Genomic DNA, 19556 nt, shown 5'->3' with positions numbered 1-19556 from the left:
GTATCATGTTGCATTTTCTTCTGTTTTTCTCATTCACATTAATTCTCCGAGAAATGCTGCACACTGCCTTGAATAAGAGAGGAAATAGTAAAGTCAGCATCACTCCTTTTGTCTTTGCATCTCAACCTGAAATATTCTGTGTGCTTATTAAAGGCATTGTTCCACCCCTCAGCATAGCAGGGCCACAGACAAGTCAATATATTTACATTTAAAACAGATTTCAGGAAATGGTGACTTCATAATTTCCCATTAAACATGACCAATATCAGTAACTTAGGAATGGAAACACAATTTTTTTTTCATCAAATAGTTTGCCACATTAGTTTATAAATTGTGGTAGATGGGTAGTGAAAGGGTTAAATAGTATATCTTGTGTTTAAAAATAGGGTAACTATACGTAGCAATAATGCACTGCATATTACAAATGGCTAGAAGAGAGGATTTTGAACGCTCGCACAGCAAATCAATTATAACAACTATACATATTTAGGTGATACAATGTGATGTTTTACTACATGTATACATTGTATAATGATCAAATCATGGTAATTATATTCATTACCTAAATATTTATATTTTCAAAAAGTATATTTTCAGTATTTACAACTGCAAAAACACAGTGGGGAGAAAAGGAAGTTGACTGATATTTTGTGTTGTTTTTTTTCTACATACCTCTTGCTTTTAATGTGCAGTGTTTAGTCATCTTTTTCTTTTCAGTATAAAAATCTCATGTTCAACAATGTTAGAATTTATAGTCAAATAGCATTGTGTTTCCTATCTATATGTTCATTTATTTTACTTTCATATATCATACACCTCTTGAAACTAACATCTTTCTTGACCATAATGCTGTATTCCCATCTTTTGATCCATTACTCAATTTATCCTGCCTACTGATGGCTCCTAAGAGTTTTTGTGACAAATTCCCATGTATCTGTGGGAGTGGGAAAGAAAATTGTAAAACAACAACAAAAAGATGATCTTTTGAAAATAAGATATACATTCTTGTAATAGTGCACCAAATGTTAGCACTGCCCCAGAAGTTAGCATTTTCTTCAGTGAAGCTGTATCACTGTACTTAGATATTTTATATTTGGATCATGCTAAATTCTTATGTAATCCTACCATATTGATAAAATTATTCATTTTGGCTCTAAAAATTCAAAGTAATTAAATTATTTAATTTTTTAAGCTTTCTAGAAAGTCTGAATTAAATCTTTCAAGATGGCAAGGAAAAGAAATTTATCTTTTCTAGTTCTTCCTCCTTCTATTTGCAAATTATCTATATTTTGGACCTCAGCCACTTTTCTAGATAATGAAGTTAATGGCTTCATCATGCTGTGTAATTCACTTTGTACAATCTATATAATAAAAGCAGTAGATGATATAGAATATTCTTGACATTCATGAATATTAAATGTTGAAAAGTAATTAGATGGTAAAAATATAAATATAAATAAAAATAATGAAACACTAAGGGAACTGTGTGTGTGGCAATATATCAGTTTTAAGAAGCTTGCTTAGAGAAAACTGTAGCAAATATTTATACAGTAATGACGATCTTCTAGAACATTTTAATATGTATCATTACATTTCATCTTCACGGCAATCTGATATAAAAATTCTTTACATTCTACAGAAATAAACAAAGTGGGGTAAGTAAAGGCTGAGCTAGGATTGCTCTCTATAGTACGTATTTCCTTGGCAAATTCTTTGCTTCTCTTTTCCACGCTATTTTCTGCCCCTTTGAATGTGAATTCCTGTACTGCACAGTTCTCTCTACATTCCTCTAAACAGGTTTTATTTGTACTCTAACAATGTATATGATAAATTTTAAAATATCTTTTTACTTTTTAAGTTCTAGAGTGGTAAAAATCATAAATCAGAAACTTTTGATAATTTCATTGCTTTTTTTCTCCTTCAAATTCCTACTTTCATTAAACATCTGCCTTCAGCCCTGTTTAATAATTTCATCCTTGGCAACAACTTCAACTGCTTTCTCTTCACAAATGCCCCCTAAATCCTCTCTTCCTAAATCTTCATTCCTCTCTCCTGAGTCCTAGACCTATAGGACGATGTCTGGAAATCTGTTAGGACCCTACATTCAATATGCATCAAATGGAATGGATTAACAACTCCTCTAATATGTAACTTCCATAATTTTGCTGATGTTCAAACCATTCCAACAGTACACCAAACTGGAAATCACTCCAGGCCAAACAACCAGGACTAGTAACAATGTCTGCCTAGCTGTCTTTTCCCCATTCTCTTTCCAAGTACCATTAACAGAGCTTTGGCTACCAACATAAAGGCTCTCAAAGATCTCCAAGAAAATGAAGAAGCACCACCTTAGAGTTGCCTGCCGTTACTTCTCAAATGTTATAAATGTATAAACTCTTTGCATAGAAAAACAAAATTACAGACTGGGCACAGTGGCTCATGCTTGTAATCCTAACATTTTGGGAAGCTGAGGTAGGTGGATTACCACATGTCAGAAGTTCGAGACCAGCCTGGCCAACATGGTTAAACCTGTCTTCAGTAAAGATACAAAAAAATAGCTGGGCATGGTGTTGAACGCCTGTACAGTCTCAACTACTCAGGAGACTGAGGTGGGAAAATCACTTGAGCCCGGGAGGTAGAGGTTGCAGTGAGCTGAGATCACACCACTGAACTCCAGCCTGAGCAACAGAGTGAGACTCCGTCTCAAAAAAAAAAAAAAAAAAAAAAAAAAAGAAAAGAAAGAAAAAGAAAAGAAAAAGAAAATTACAGAGCTCTTATGTTGATCTTAATTATGCTTTCATATTCTTAGTCATAACTTAAATGTACAAACCTAGATATAAAATTCCTATTTTGATAGCTATATAATCATTAATGAAAGCAAATTTTCAAATGAAACACAAACTAAAGAACAAAATACAATGACTCTAATTTAATATGTTAAATGATAGTGTTGTCGAAACTAAACCCCTTATGTTAATATAAGAATAAGAATTAGCTACTATAATATAAATTCATTCTACTTTGCAAGCGTACACCACCATATGTATCTCTAATTTCTCCATAGAAACTTATCTGAAACCTCATTTGGTCTTCATATGGCTAATATGCATTATTTATACATTAACACCACCACTACATTCTTCCACAACATTAAATTACTAGAATTGGATGTCCATATTACTATAAATACCAATAAAATATCAGTCACTGAAATTATGTGAAAATAATTGTTTATGTCATGCTATACAGATAATTTTGAACAAACTCAGGTTAATTTTGAGATTATAAAAGAAATGAAAATGGAAGCATGCTCTGAGTGACTATATCCACAAATTTCCCAAGAGTCTTCAGAGCAAAGTTGGAGAAACACAAGCCTATACATACGCAATAGCACCCTGGCATTTCTCATTATCACCACAATAAACTCTAATAGATGGTTCAGTGTTGGCTGAATACACCTTCTTACTGCTGAGCTCTCTCTTGTTCATTAAGCTCTGTCATTCCTTGAGGCTTGCTTATGGCGGTAAGCTTCATTCTTTGTATTTCATTTATTTGCTTCACTTGTCCTATTGCCTACTGGATGGGAAGCTACTTTGGGTTATTATTTAAATAATTATATACTAAGTTTATGTATTCATATTTAAACTTCTGTAGCATCAAACACAGTGCTTTCCATCAGTAAGGTACTCCACTGTGTTCATTTATTTAATAAGCATTTATTGAGCTTCTAAAATATGCCCAGCAGCTTCAAGGACTGAGGATAGTGGTGGAAAAATTAGTCTTTGCCCTTAAGGAGTTTACATTGTGGTGGGGGAAACAATTATAAAACAAGTACGTGACATCACTTCTGATGGTCATAAGTGGTAAGGCAAAAATAAAGCTGTTCAGGAGAATGCCAAAGGAAATTCTTTGGCTAGAGTGGTCGGGAAAGGCTGTACCAAGGAGAAGGCAAGTGAGCCGAGATCAGCTGAATCTAGATTCAGCTTCATATTCTATTTATAATATCCATTTGTCAATTGTGGCTTCCAGTAGACTAGTACTTCTTAATTGCAGATAAATTGTTCTGCTCATTTTTTTGTGACAGGAGATCAACAAGTTTTTGTTTTGGCATCTATTGTATCACCAAATTGCCATTAAAACAGCATGGGTGGGCACTCTTTCCCCCCATTTAATGGATGATAAAACCGAGTCTTAGAAAAGTATCCAAAGTACTTATTCCAAAGTTTGAAGTAATCGCCACTTGTTGAACTGTAAATCAAACTGAAACCTATTTGATTGTCTTTTCATTACAAGACACCAACTTCTAGTATATTAAGAGTTCCAGTAATGTTTTCATAGTGGTCACATATCCTTAGTAATTAATAACAATGAATGAACTTCTAAGAGACGAAAACTATGGCTATCAAAATATTCTAATAAAATATATTGCCTTAGTCTAAAATGACAAAGTGGTTGATCGAATTTAATGGAAGCATATAGTTTTAGTTTAGATGACTTTCAGACTTTCACAGTGAAGACAGTTGTACACAAGGAGACAGCTTCAATGCCAGTAATAAGCAGGAAACTGTAGATGCTTTGGTTAGACAGCAACTACAACAACAACAAAGTTAAGTTTGGGGTAAGCAATACAGTATGAAAAAATCTGTCTGACCAGTCCTGAGTATAAAGGATGAGTCATATAATTATTGTGAATGACTAATGAAGTTAGCAGGGCCGTTTGTGCTGAAGAACCAAATTATGTTTTAATTCTTTTAACACAGGCTATGAGAGTAAAGCTAATAATTAAATGCCAAAGATCATGCAACAATAGAAACTACTTTTAATTTCCTTGGATTAGAAATGTGTATCTCGTTTATTATAAAATATGTCTGCTTTGATAAAAGATGTTCATCATTATCACACCACCAATATTTCTAATGTCATCTCATTTAATTCCTTGGAGATCTGAGACAAGACCCCAGAACAAGCTAGAAAGAGGTCTGCAATGTGCACTCAACAACTGTTCAAACATTATTAAAATAATGAGGCATTCTTCCTTCTAGGCAACCTCGTTTGTTTTGTGTTAAAATCTTGAGGAAAAAACAAACTTATAAAAGTGGGAAAATGTGGTATTGTATTGTTAATAAAGCCCACATCAAAACAAATAATTCCCTTATTTCTCTATATTTGCAGTATTTATAGGTCACCCTCTTTTTGTTAATGAAATTCTAGATTATTAAAACAGTGCAGAAATCTCCATTTTACGTGGTAAATGCTACCTTTCCACAAGAGTAAGCTGAAGAAGCCCTAGCAAAAGAAGCAATATTTATACTTCCTGTTCTCAAGATCTTCTTGTCTCCCATTTTTGTTTTTCTCTGCATTATCGTTGTGTCTCTCTTCCTTCACTAATCTATATTGTGGCTAATTATATTTATAACTATGTCTTCTAAGGGATTTAAAAAAGGACTCATTAAAAATGTCAAGAGCGTATCATCAAGACAGAAATTTTGATCCAAACAAGACACTGGAAGAAAGTGAGATGAGAACTACACAGTTGGATGTATGTGCTTTGCTAATCATTTTACCTATAAACTCCTGCATTTCATCTCAGACTTGTCCCAAGGGAAGATACTTTAATTTCTCAAATCATTACTGGATTCTCAGAGAGGTTAAATGGGTTTACCCAAGGTCATGCTAGAAGGATATGGTAGAGCTGGGATGTGAGCTCAGATCTTGGAACTTAGTGTTTTCCACTCTAGGCTGTATCCCAACAAAACGTGTTTTTGTTTTTGTTTTTGTGTTTGTGTTTGTGTTTTGAGACAGAGTCTTGCTCTGTCCCCAGGAAGGAGTGTAGTGGTGTGGTGTGATCTCGGCTCACTGGAACCTCTGCCTCCCAGGTTCAAGGGAGTCTCCTGCCTCAGCCTCCTGAGTAGCTGGGACTGCAGGAGAACACCACCACACCTGGTTAATTTTTGTATTTTTAGTAGAGATGGGGTTTCACCATCCTGGCCAGGATGGTCTCAATCTCTAGACCTCGTGATCCACCCGCCTCGGTCTCCCAAAGTGCTCAGATTACAGGTATGAGCCACCATGCCTGTCCTGTGTTGTGTTCTTAAATGGACTGAACCAAAATCTTCTGCAGCAGTGGATGTAAATGTAAAACTTTCTCATTTTATTTCCAGCATTGTTGTGAACAAAGGATGATTCTTTATTCAATTTCACTGGGCAGAGCTGGAGAATAGAGATGGATGTGTAGGTGTGTCCTTGAGGATTTTAGTGACCCCGAGGGAAGAGGGACATGGACTATGTTTCTAGCTACAGACACAGATCCATCAAGAATCTCAGGATATGCCTACTTTTATTTACGAATAGAAATCCCTTTCTCTCAGCAATTACGTAGAATACTGTGCTGTCTTTCATCCCTTAAGTATTCTGCAGAGAAAAATTGAAAAATTGGGAGAACCCCACTTATGAGTTGCTAATGTCTGTCTAATCTATAGCTTCTTCATTATTTTCTGGTTAAGATGCTCATAACCACAAAATGTTGTAATGAATTTGTAAAGAACAAGACATTTCAAAATAAAAATTACTAACAAATTTTATCGATTCTAAAATGTATCACTTAATGTCAATGTTACAAGATCATAGTCATTATATTCACATTATATTCATTCACCTATATGAAAACTGATACATAGAATGTATCACTTATTTAAAAAAGCTAGAAAATGGCCAGACAGTAATTTCAGTGCCTGAGCTTACTACGTCATTAGTACTATTTGATCCACAGTTATTTTGCCAATAAAAATTCCCTAAGACTGTTAATTCCATAGAAACAGAAAATATGTTTTTACTTTTTCATATGTTAGAACCAATACAGATCTATTTGGTACTTAATATACGGAAAAGAGGTGAAAGAGAGGGAAATAAAAGAATGAGAGAAAACAAAACTGGAAGAGGAGAAAAGGGGACAGGAAATGAGGTAAGATAAGGGGAGGGGAGGAGAGAGGAGAGAAAATAGGAGAGAGGAGAGGAAATAGAAGGTGAGAAAAAGGGAAAGGAAAGAAATGAAGGGAAGGAATGGAAGTTTGAAATGAGAGAGAGAAGAAGAAAAGAAGGAAGGAAAGAAGATACCACCCAAACTCAGAATTTCTGTTATGTCAGTATCTGTGCAGTGGATGAAGTATCTGGAAGTAGATTTCCTTGAACATTCCATTAGTCCACTTAGGTCAACAAAAGCAGACCTCTTGTATATACTAGTCATAGAGAAGGAACAGTATATAAAACCTTAGGAAATGAAAGATTCTTAAAGGAAATAAGAATGTTTCAGAAGTAGAAGAGATAAAATCTAATAATAATAATAAAAAAAAACACCTGGCAAAGACAAAGATGTACAACCCAGTCCCAGCAATACCAAACACCAATTTGATGAAAATGTTGTGAAACTTACTTCTCGTCTTTGAACTCTAACTTTCTATTCTAAAGTGATGGGTCCATCTAGGATGCTCTGTAAGGGTTATTTCCAGTTTTAAAAATCTATCTTGACTTCATTAGAGCAGAATTAATTTTTTCTAACCGTATTTTCTCTCATTTGAAAGAAGACAATAGATACCAAAATGACTACTCCCACTAATATATGTTTTCAAATAAATAATATATAAACTGAGGTAAAGCTTAAGATTCCTGCATCTTTCAGAAGCACTCACTTTTTGAGCGCTTACAAGTCAGAGAGGACTAGAAGGAAAATAAGATGACTCAGGTATGTCCTATTCAGTATTAAATTGTCAGCATTTACATTTTTATCAGCATTATGCTTACAGTAAGGTTTATGATGCATTGCCTCTTAGTTGTCTTGGGATATTATTGATATAACAATATCTATTATTTTTCAATAATAGAAAGGTAAGCCTTTTTCCAGTTACAATATACTCTACTCACATTTCAGAGAGGCATGAAATATAATGATATATTACCCTCATTTCTATTCCAGAACCTAACTTATATCCAACTGTATGTGTAAATTCAGTTACATGATTAAAAAGGGGGGAATAAGTCAAGTTATACAAATTGAGATTTAATTCACCATGTAGAGGGTAAGAAAGCAAAGATGAAATATTTGGACATCCTCTGGCTTGCCAATGAAGTGCAGCTAATATGGGAAATAAATGAAACATTAACCCACAGATGTTTATTACCCTCATCGCCAAGCAGCATTTAATATAGTCCTTCCTAGGCTTGTGAATCACCTTCTTCCAACATCTATTCTGACTGCCAGATCCTAAAGGAGTACATAGAAACGTATTTAAATACTTCAACTTATATATCCCAGTTTTTCCTTTATGACCAGAGGCAAAAGTTTTGGTAACTATGGCACAAGTGTTGCTTGGGAAATCTCTGAACATTATTAAATAACCAAATCTCTAGTCCTACTCATTCCAGTACATACCACAGAGAGCTGCCCCAGTGTAAAGAACTGGATTGACAATCCCACTTCTGTAATTTCAACCATCTGTACTTGTGACTTTTGATTTACATTTCAAATTTGAAACAGCTATTTGTTTTCTCTGTTCAAAGCATCAAAATTCATAAAGCATATCTCTCCAGAATTAGTATTCATATGGGCCTTTTGTTGCACCTCAGTTCCAGCTGTTCCAAATTTGGTAAAATCCACCCTGTCATTTTTGCCCAACGCAGTAAGAGACAACAGAAACTTAATGATTTATTCACAATGTTACAGAATAAAGATGAGGATTTTGTACATTGTTGATAAACAGAACAGTAGTTGGGGGAAAGTGCTGACCTGATCTTTGTCTGTTTCTGTTATTGAATGGAAGACTGGGAAATATGTTTTTGCTACATTAAAACTGGATTTGTTAAGTCCAGTAAATTAGGGACTTGTATTTTCCCCCTCATTTCTTACCTCTATTGTTGAAGAGTCTAACTCCCAAGTATTAAATGCCTATAATAAATTGATGAAAATGGCAACTTTAGGTGTATACAAAGGAACAAAATGTCAAGAAAGGTAACATCTTTTACTGCCTAATAACTGAGGCTCATTTACAAAGTAATCATTGATGGACATAAAACTTTTACCTAGAAATAGTAGAGACGTATAGCCTAACTTTAAATGTAAAGACTACATACTAAACATACAATTAAATCTTAATTATCAGGAGCCATCAATTGGATTTTGTTTTATTGCCTTTGAAGGAGGCAAGAAAATAAGAAATTAAGTTTGCTTGCAGAGTTAATCAAATATAGATGAAATAAAAATCATTCAGTGTTTGGACCACAATTGCTATTTATCCAATCCAGTATTCTATACCAGTGCCATCCAATAGAACGTGCAATGATGAAAATGTTCTTTATCTGCTGCTGTCTACAGTAGCCACAAGTCACGTGTAGTTATTGAGCAGCTGAAATATGGTTAGTGCGATGAAAAAAATATTTTTTTAATTTTAATGGTTTTTAATTTAAATAACCCCATGTGGCTAAGTAGCTATTGTGCCACATTGTATGGCACAGTTCTAGACCTTCTATATCTGTTTTTCTCTTCAATAAATATTTAAATTCAGAATAAGAATAATATTATACATTCTCACAATTCAAGGAAAAACTACTTTATTAACTAAAATTATATTATTAAAAATCAAATCTATGCTAATATGCTTTTTAATAAGATTTTAAATAGCAAAGATTCAAACCTAGGAAAGCTGCCTAGGTGATTTGTGATATGCACCTTACCATAAAAAGGTACTTTAATAGAAAACATATGGGTCTGGAGAATCAGTTCTATGTTCAAATTCTCACCCAAGTACTTCCTTGCTATGTGCCTTCAGGCAAGCTACCAATTATTCTAATGTTCTTCTTCGTTCTCTGAAAGTTTGAAATAACTGTAACATAAAAACAATGTTAAAAGGATTAAATAAGATAATCTGCAAAATACAAGATACCTGGCAGAATACCAGGGATAAAATATGTATTTGATAAATTTCCCACACCTGGCCCCGTCTCTACTAAAAGTACAAAAAGTTAGCTAGGCGTGGTGGTGCGTGCCTGTAGTCCCAGCTACTCAGGAGGCTGAGGCAGGAGAATTGCTTGAAACCGGAAAATGGAAGTTGCAGTGATCCGGGATCGTGCCACTGCACTTCAGCCTGGCAATAGAGCGAGACTCTGTCTCAAAAAAATAAAATAAAAAATAAAAATAAAAAATATAAATTCCCAATTCTCAAATTCCCAAAGTATAACTATACAAGGTTTAATCACACACACAAAAATCCTCCTCCCTCAAAAAAGAAAACATAAAACCCCAGAAAGTTTAAATGCATTTTAATGAAAAAAATGAGGAAGAGAAGTTTTGATACAATGTATTTTTTTTTTCCTTTTATTCACTGAAAGCTAAAGGATCACAGACTTTTTTCTGCTTTGTTGATTACCAAATTTGCACGTTTAGAATAGCCATTACTACATACTAGTCATTCCATAACATTTGTTAAATGAGGAAGGCACAAGCAAGTGTGTAGTCACACTCCTTTAAGTTTTTTAAATTTCAAGATTTCACAGTTACAATAATGATTTGAAGTTCAGACAATAGCATTAAGTTATTAGTCCTCTTCCCTCAGAGTCAGTCTGTCTAATTACTTTTTTTATTTTCAAAATGATTCTCATTTTTATTCTTCCTCTCTACTATTAATGCCTTTTCTCTACTCCGATGACTGCAGCCTGATGAGCATATTAACCTTCTAGCTGCCAGCCTCAACTGTAGAGCTGCATCATTGACTCTAGCCTTTATACCAGCAAACCATTCTCTGGAGTTTCAATAACTTCAATGGTAAAAGAGACACTAGTAATCATGATTAAGAAGGAGCCAATGCTTCCAAATAATTTAAACACACACTTGAATGCATATTTTTGAAAATTATTCATATCTGAAGGCAAGTAGATACAAGTTGTGCTTTTGCTCCACCTTTAAATCTAAGCAAGTTATTTTTATAAATACATAAATGTAGAATAGAGACTATATTACAAATTCACTCTTGCTTGCATTTGCATTTCCCCTCAAGAATAAGAGGAACCAAGTTCCTGCCAGAGCAGCAGGAATTAAGCACAAATCCAACTTTTCTTATATCTGTTATAGGAGTCATAGGTAGGGATGTGTCACTCGTAGAAAAGTTCTCTGTCATAGAAAAGTCATCATGGTGAAAAAAATACATTTCAGAATTGTTGCTGTAAAATGCTTTCAATCATTTCTTCCTAATAAATTGCTTTCATTGTGGCATTCCCCAGATCAAGAACTAAATATTTTCTATTTCTCACTCTATTAACTTGAAATACCTCACTTTTGCCTTCAAGGTTGTCAGTGCACTAGTCCCCCCTGGACCTTTACAGTCTTGCTTTCTTAAACCCTCACAAAACTCATCATTCATACTCTCTAAACCCATCATTCAGTGTATAATGAACACCCACTGATATTCAGGATGTTGAGACTTGAATAAAAGATTTCTGGTCACCTCACTTGTATTCCTTTAACAATTTAAATCCTAACAAACACAAACCTTCCACCTTAAAGGCTGACATTCAGCAATCCCTCAATTTGACCTCCTCTGAGGTTTACTGAACATGTGATTAGCTTCTTGCACTGTTCACTCCTGTTTCATGTGCTTCAGTTTTGACACTTTTATTTAATTGAAGAGTGGTTGATGCATATAAACTTAAAGTATGCTTTTTAAAAACTCTTCCTCTTTCCATTTTTTTACACTTGCCCAATTTATAATATAATAAAGATTAATTCAATCTAATTTCTTGCATTGCATTTTTTGCTAAGTGAACATTACTAAGTTTCTTTATTGTTCTTAAATCTAATAGACAAAAACTGTTTTCTCAATGTGGTTATTGTGGGGATGAATAAGGTTATTTCAAAGTATTTTACAAACATAATAAATACTTCTACCAACAAAGGAGAATAACAACCCTTGGTACTAGACTAAGAATTACACTTATCAAAAAGGCTTCAAATAATCAAGTGAAATGAAACAATCCATGTGTTTGACACATAAGTGGCTCTCAGTACATGATGGTTGAATGCTAAATTGTATAAGACTACAATACATTAGTATGCATATATAAACAAAAATATATAAATGCATAATTTACTCTTAAAATGGCGTTTAGTTATGTAGGGTAATAGAGGCCACATAGATCTGAATGTCTCTATTCATACTTCAAACTCATACAGAGCAACAAGAGGAGGAAATAAGATCACCTTCAACTGATAGTTACAAATAAGCAGAAGATACAAATACTAAACACTTCAAATGATGTGTAACAAAGAGGAAATATATCCTAACTGGGAGAGTCAGCTCAAGTCCATGCACAGAACTGTTCTTCAAAAGAGAGATTCCGAGAACTAGGAAAATAGGTCGCAAACTTAGTAGATGAGAGCTTTAGCCACTCTGCAGCTTAAAGAAAGAGCTTGTGAGGACACAGGACCAGAAGTCTTGAAAGGCATTTCTTCTAGAGGAAAAATAGGTAACTTTGGAAATAGAGATACCCCTGAGGGTTATGAAGGGAAAAATTAGTATTCATATATGTGTATATATGTATTTCCTTGAATGTAAAATTCAAACTATCAGAAATGAAATAATTTTTGGGAAAAAAAGGAAATTGTGTTATAAAGTTGACTGAATTCAGTAAGAAACTAAAAGTGACTGAATTCAGTAGGAAACTTAAAAAAAAAAAAAATCTCGGAGCTGAAGGGTAAATCCAAACTTCCCAAGGGATGACATATTTGACTTAAATAGTAATAAAGAGGATTTAGCAACGTAATAGACACAACAAAGAGAGCAAAAGAATAGTTCAACATATGTAAAATTGGTTTCCTTAAGGAAAATCAAACAAAAGATAGACAATTAATATTTAAAATTATAATCTAAAAAAAATTTCTGGGAAAACAGGAAACCCTAATTCAACATTTTTTAAACACTTGCATGTTTAAGTAGCTTTCCATGTAACATGAAGAACTGATCCAGAAAGGCCAACTCAGGTCATATCCTAATAAAACAATCATATTGTAAAACTAAGTAAAAAAAATGTGGACTACTTGGCAAAATGAGCCAATCATATTTATAAAGAAATGAATATAATTTATCATGTTGGTATCATACTTCTCAACAGGAATTACAAAGCAAGACACTACTGTGTTAAAGCATTTAAAAAATTCAAAGAGTGAATGAGTAAAGTCTTTATTATTCAGCCAGTGTTTCAGTATCAAGGTTATACAAAAACACATTTAAGCATGCAAGAATTCAGGGAATGCTGAACTTCAAGTCCTTCCTGAGTAATCTGTTACAAAAATTATTTTATATATTTAATAGACCATTGGGAAGAACTTAGCAAATGACTAATGGTAAGTGTTTATTGTATTAATTTTAGATCTATGACCGAAGCAAAGGTGCAGACAAATGGAAAGAATGACACACAAATATGTAATTATATGATTTGACAAGATAGAACCATCTTAATTAAAATAATGACAAAGGGCTGGGCACAGTGACTCATGCCTGTATTCCCAACACTTTGGGAGGCACAGGCAGGAGGGTCACTTGAGTCCAGCAGTTTCAGGCTAGCCTGGGCGACATGTTGAAACCCCATCTCTGAAAAAAAAAAAAAATACAAAATATTAACTGGATGTGATAGCAGGTGCCTGTAGTCCCAGATACTTAATTTTGGTTATAATATTGATAAAATAACTAAACCTATATTTTGCATATTGTAGAAAAAGTCAAATTAGGTAAAAACATTGCTTTGTTGAGAATCGGGGTTCTCATGGGAGGAGAGAAATAGAAATGAGATGGGGAAAGTAAGAAAAACTCTGTAATATTTAACTTGAATTAGAGCTATCATTATGACTTCATAATTAGGAAAAAATAATTATCCACTGAAAGAGTCTGGAAATAAGGATACTGTAATAGCAAGAATCACATTTAGTGCCTGGATATTGCCTTTTAAAAGGAACCAAGACTCGTTGAAGAAATGCTGATTTTAGGTCTGGAATAGGAAGAGTGCAAACTGAAAATAAAATATATTTGGGGGCAAGAAAATCAAAGACCTGCTTAGTGGCTGGTAGGAACATTGGATGAGGTTAAAAGAAAAAAAAAGCAAGATTTTCCCTATTGAGCAAATTTGAAGCATTTTTAATGTATAATATACCAATGAAAAAGTTTAATAAAAGGATAGCTTAGTAAATTTTCATGACCAGAACACTCTCTTTAACCAGAATCCAGATCAAGACATACAATACTAGAAGCCACATTTATACACCATCAAGAGGTATACATATATATTGAGAGAGACAGAGGAATATATAAAATACTTTTCTCTTAAAATTTTCAGACTAAAGTTTGCATCTAAAATTCAATGTAGTAAAACAATATAATGAACTACAAATTATTTATTTATTTATTACTTTTCATAGAGTAGGTGTTTAATCCAGAACATTTATCTGATATCTGAATTTCAGTTCTAATTTTAATTGACTGACTAGCTGACATGATTTTGCAATAGTTAAAATAATCCTAAATTTTTTTCTATTGATCATATTTTACTACTTCTGGATCACAAGCTTGGAAACCACTGTTATTGATAGAAAATATGGCCTAGGAACATGGTTCTTTCAAAATATTATTTTGTTTGAATGTTGGTTGAATGACAAAGCAAACAATATAAGCTGGTATATAAAATTGAATGACAACTTTGAACTTATATTTTACTAGTACTACTCAAATATGACTAATTTTGGTATTAGCCACTGCTTGCCAAGGAAATATAACCTGTTTCATAAAAACAATTCCCTCCCTGCCAAAACAATCCCTAGAATTGATTTTGAAAAGGAGGAATAAATCTTTTAAGAATTCCTAATTGGATCGAGGCTTTAGTAAATAAATTGTTTTTGAGAAAAAGCAAAAAGGCATCTCAAAAGTACTATATACCTTTAAATGATAAAAAATATAATTCATATTTCTCATGTGACCAGCAACAAACTAGTTGTAACTTAAAGAACAAATTAAAAAATAAAATGCTGCAGTTAATTTCTGCTGTTTATTTCCAACGGGATTAAAAAGGCATTTTTAGCTAAACTTCAGGAGCCTTATGGCTATTGGATTACCTGAAATTTACTATGTAGACACTAAGAACTTTATACATTTATCTGTGTACCATTGCTCTTAAAGACAAGTAAAAATTTAATTAAACCCCTATGTAAATTTTACGATATTACATTTTTAAATCCCAGTAAAAATGGTGTTATTGCAAATAAAAGCATCAAATATTTGAATAAACACCATTTTTATTACTGGACATGATAAAAAATATTTTTAACAATATTTGTCATTATATATCACATATATTGTGTTGTATATATAATATACAGTATGGTATATACATCACATTATATCCATATATTTAAAATGATGATATATGTGACACACATAATATATATATATATCAGAATATAATACATCAGAAATGGGTTCTTTCCATGTTGTCCAGGCTGGTCTCAAACTCCTCGGCTCAAGTGATTCTCCTGCCTTGGCCACCCAAAGTGTTGGGATTACAGCCATGAGCCACGACTCACAGCCAGTATTTGTTATATATATTTTTGACAAACCTTGTTTTTCTAAATCACATATAGACTTGCTACCAGCATTAACCTACAGTTAAACACAATCTTCTATTTTTCTTGTAAAATATTTACTTGAAAATACAATTAATACTGATGATTCTATATTTGTTTTCTATTATTAAGAATTTACCTTTTATGATATACATCTTATAGTATTTCTGAAAGTCAGGGACAAGACTCTTTTAGGTCTTAAGCAATATTTTCATTACATTAATCAATATTAGTTTGACAGTTATCCAATTGAATAAAGTTTAGATTAAATTATTCCCAGTAGCCTTTCTTCTCTGAGAATGAAAACAATTACTTATTTGGCTTATTAATTTACAGTAAGTTCCCCAACAAGGGTAGTCTACATTTGAGTTAATGGAGAAGTCTGGACTAGTTACTTCATTTCTAAAAACTAAGATAGTTTGTGTGTGTGTGTGGGTGGGTGTGTGATATCAAGGTTAGTGTACCTCTAATGTATGTGTGTGTGTGTGTGTGTGTGTGTGTGTTTATAGCAAGGGTAAAATATATATATATTTACATATATATATGTTTTTTCTAATATGAAGAGTCAAATGCATTGTTTACCTCTGATAATTCATGAAATTAATTCTAAAGCTAATTTAAGTGATGTCTAAAAATTCTTAAAATTTTGCTTCTTTAGGATTTCTGTGTATAAGACAATAATACGGGAAGAAGTATATATTAGTATTTATTAAGTTTATAATTCGCTTTCTTTAGAAGAACATGTGACTAAAACAAGACTTAAAATGTTTCCTTTTTTTTTTTTTGAGACAGAGTCTGGCTTTGTCTCCAGGTGCATGCTAGAGTACAGTGGCACAATCTTGGCTCACTGCAACCTCAGCCTCCCAGGTTCAAGCAATTCTCCTACCTCAGCCTCCCGAGTAGCTGGGACTACAGGCACGGGTCACCACACCCAGCTAATTTTTGTATTTTTACAAAATACACTCACGTCGACCTCCCAAAGTGATGGGATTACAGGCATAAGCCACTGCCCCGGCCCAAATTTTTCCATTTTTTAACTGTCAGGAATAACTCATTTTTGGAAAATCTGACATGATGAGTAATTATCTCAAAGACCAATTATTTGGACATTAAGGTCTTAAGGAATATTTTGCTTGGCTAGAAAGTTTGGACTCCAAATGGAAACATTTGTCTTTATTATAGGTCATTTCCAAATATCCGTACCATTTTATTTACCTTAAAAATCAGTTTTTTTAATTTTTTGCTTTGGAACCAAAAGGGCATATATCTTTAGAGGCAGCAGTAGTGAAACAAGGCAGTAAATAACACCAGGTAACTAGTCTAGGACTGGAAGAGGGTGAAGTCAAAGAAGTTACTGTCCAAATCAAATAAAGGAAAAATGTATTAATTAAGAGGGACATAAATTGTCCTCCATATCAATTTATTCTGCATTAGGAGAAAAGATGTATTATAGATTATGTAGTTACTCTCTCTCACTCCAGAAATTCAGTTCAAAAATTCTTACTTCGATTCTATTATGTGGTCGAGATCCAAGATGGCCGCTTAGGAGGAACTCGGGAATGCAGCTCCGAGAGAAAGCACAGAGGGTGAGTGGACGCCGTATTTCCAGAATGATTTTTACTGCCCACAGACCAGGAGATTCACACGCAGAGAAGCCACACGGGTCGCCAGCGCCGCTGGCTTGAACGGCGCAGCCGCTGGGCCGGCACCCTGAGGCAACGGCTCACTGTATAAAGTGAGAGAGTCTGAGTCCCCTATAAGCCAGCAAGGGGAGCTGAAACGGGGAGCCAGGCCAGCGCCACGAATCTCAGAGTCGCGGCTTTAGCCAACGCAGCGGCTCCGGAGGCAGATCAGATGAGACGGTGTCCCCTCTTACCCAGCAAGAAGACCTGAAACACAACTGAAACCGGGACGGTCCAGCTCTGTGGAGGAGGGGCGTTCTCCATAGGCACCCTGCTGTTCTGTACCAAGGCAATCCGCCACTTCAGAGACTCCGTCACTACAGGGGCGGGCCAACATAGCGGAAGCAGTTCTAACTACACCCAGAAGTTCACACGGAAGCTGGGTGGAGCCCACAGCAGCTTAGCGAAGCCTCTGCAACCTGAGTGTGACTAGGCTGCCACCTTGTGGGCAGGGAAAACAGCAACCGCACAGGGGAACATCATAAAACAGTAACTCCCTGGGACAGAACACCTCGGGGGAAGAGCAGGGGGTTTATGAGTTCTGCCACAGCAGACTTAAAATTACCAAAATCAGAAAGACAACAACTACAAAGTCAGCAGGTGGAAAAATCCACAAAGATGGGAAGAAACCAGCGCAAAAAGGATGAAAACACCCAAAACCAGAACACTTCTCCTCCTACAAGGGATCACAACTCCTCACCAGCAAGGGAACAAGACTGGACGGAGAATGAGTGTGATGAAATGACAGAATCAGCTTTCAGAAAGTGGATAATAAGAAACTTCCGTGAGCTAAAAGAACATGTTCTAACCCAATGCAAAGAAACTAAGAACCTTGAAAAAAGACTTGACGAAATGCTAACAAGAATGGACAACTTAGAGAGGAATATGAGCGAATTGATGGAGCTGAAAAACACAACACGAGAACTTCGTGAAGCATGCACAAGTTTCAACAGCCGAATTGACCAAGCAGAAGAAAGGATATCAGAGGTCGAAGATCAACTCAATGAAATAAAACGAGAAGGCAAGATTAGAGAAAACAGGGTAAAAAGGAATGAACAAAGTCAACAAGAAATATGGGACTATGTGAAAAGACCTAATCTACGTTTGATAGGTGTACCTGAATGTGACGAAGATAATGCATCCAAGCTGGAAAATACTCTTCAGGATATTATCCAGGAAAACTTCCCCAACCTAACAAGGCAGGCCGAGATTCAAGTCCAGGAAATACAGAGAACACCACAAAGATACTCCTCTAGAAGAGCAACCCCAAGACACATAATCATCAGATTCACCAGGGTTGAAATGAAGGAGAAAATACTAAGGGCAGCCAGAGAGAAAGGTCGGGTTACCCACAAAGGGAAGCCCATCAGACTCACTGCAGATCTCTCAGCAGAAACCCTACAGGCCAGAAGAGAATGGGGGCCGATATTCAACATCCTTAAGGAAAAGAACTTTCAACCCAGAATTTCGTATCCAGCCAAACTAAGCTTCATAAGTGAAGGAAAAATAAAATCCTTTGTGAACAAGCAAGAACTCAGAGAGTTCATCACCACCAGACCAGCTCTACAAGAGCTCCTGAAGGAGGCACTACACATAGAAAAGAACAACCAGTACCAGCCACTCCAAAAACACACGAAAAGGTAAAGAGCATCAACACAACGAAGAATCTGCATCAACCAAAGGGCAAAACAGCCACCTAGCACCAAAATGACAGGATTGAATTCACACATAACAATATTAACCCTAAATGTAAACGGACTAAATGCCCCAATCAAAAGACACAGACTGGCAAATTGGATAAAAAGCCAAAACCCATCAGTGTGCTGTATCCAGGAAACCCATCTCGCATGCAAGGATACACAAAGGCTCAAAATAAAGGGATGGAGGAAGATTTACCAAGCAAATGGAGAGCAAAAAAAAGCAGGAGTTGCAATTCTCATCTCTGATAAAATAGACTTTAAAGCAACAAAGATCAAAAGAGACAAAGAAGGACATTACATAATGGTAAAAGGATCAATGCAGCAAGAAGAGCTAACGATCCTAAATATATATGCACCTAATACAGGAGCACCCAGATACATAAGGCAAGTTCTTAAAGACTTACAAAGAGACTTAGACTCCCACACAATAATAGTGGGAGACTTCAACACACCACTGTCAATATTAGACAGATCAACGAGACAGAAAATTAACAAGGATATCCAGGACTTGAACTCAGACCTGGA

The sequence above is a fragment of the Aotus nancymaae genome, unplaced genomic scaffold (genome assembly GCF_030222135.1).
Source record: "Aotus nancymaae isolate 86718 unplaced genomic scaffold, 86718_ANA_hifiasm-v0.15.2.pri h1tg000029l, whole genome shotgun sequence".
Classification (NCBI taxonomy): domain Eukaryota; kingdom Metazoa; phylum Chordata; class Mammalia; order Primates; family Aotidae; genus Aotus; species Aotus nancymaae.
The sequence above is the reverse complement of the archived record's forward strand: the minus strand, read 5'-3'. Positions refer to the sequence as shown.